The sequence below is a fragment of the Mixophyes fleayi genome, unplaced genomic scaffold (assembly GCF_038048845.1).
Source record: "Mixophyes fleayi isolate aMixFle1 unplaced genomic scaffold, aMixFle1.hap1 Scaffold_38, whole genome shotgun sequence".
Classification (NCBI taxonomy): Eukaryota; Metazoa; Chordata; class Amphibia; order Anura; family Limnodynastidae; genus Mixophyes; species Mixophyes fleayi.
This window is the reverse complement of record NW_027447784.1, coordinates 1,007,742-1,008,533: the sequence shown is the minus strand read 5'-3', so window position 1 is coordinate 1,008,533 and position 792 is coordinate 1,007,742. Positions and strand designations below refer to the sequence as shown.

The following is a 792-nucleotide window of genomic DNA, read 5'->3' as shown; positions in this document are numbered from 1 at the left end:
GGCAAATGCAGGACTTTTAGAGGGGGGGGTTTCCAAATTTTTCCAAAATTTATGAATACACACGTGTGTGTATTTATATATCAGTGCCATAAGAGAATTTTTAATAAAGATTGTTATATATAGACACACACTCACAATCCTGTACAATCGGGGAGCTTATTGATATGTTGCAACTACTGTGGATATACAATTGAAGTGGTCGCTATTTACAAGTACAGGACACACAATTTATGTGGAACATAGCTTTTTTGGTTTGTTCATGTAGGCATAATTAGGAACATAGAAGTGGCATATTTGAGGTATTGCTTGCCTACTGACCAACATCGCTTATACATCTCAACACCAGCAATGAAGGAATCAGGAAGAAGAGAGAAAAAAAAAACCAACAGCACCTGGTATTCCCAGGTGCTCTCCCATCCAAGTACTAACCAGGCCCAGCCCTGCTTAGCTTCCAAGATCAGACGAGTTTGGGCTTGTTCAGGGTGGTATGGCTGTAGGTATTGCCTGTCTACTGACCTACATCTGTTATACATCTCAACACCAGCATTGAAGGAAGCAGGAACAAGAGAGAAAAAAAAAACGAAAAAAAAAAACCTACAGCACCTGGTATTCCCAGGTGGTCTCCCATCCAAGTACTAACCAGGCCCGGCCCTGCTTAGCTACCAAGATCAGACGAGATCGGGCATGTTCAGGTATGATAAAAAACAGAATGTGAAAAATTGGGACTTAATACTTTTTATTGCCATGCTATGACAGTAGCAGGATTTAATGAAGTTGGCAATAATATGTTTA

The 792-nt window shown here is 40.3% G+C and overlaps 1 non-coding gene across 1 annotated transcript; it reads right to left on the bottom strand.

Annotated features, from left to right (window-relative positions):
- Positions 1–380: 380 nt before the first annotated feature.
- On the bottom strand, positions 381–499 carry LOC142133409 (5S ribosomal RNA). The gene has a single exon (XR_012686777.1). It is a non-coding gene; the product is annotated as a 5S ribosomal RNA (ribosomal RNA).
- Between the last annotated feature and the right edge of the window lie 293 nt (positions 500–792).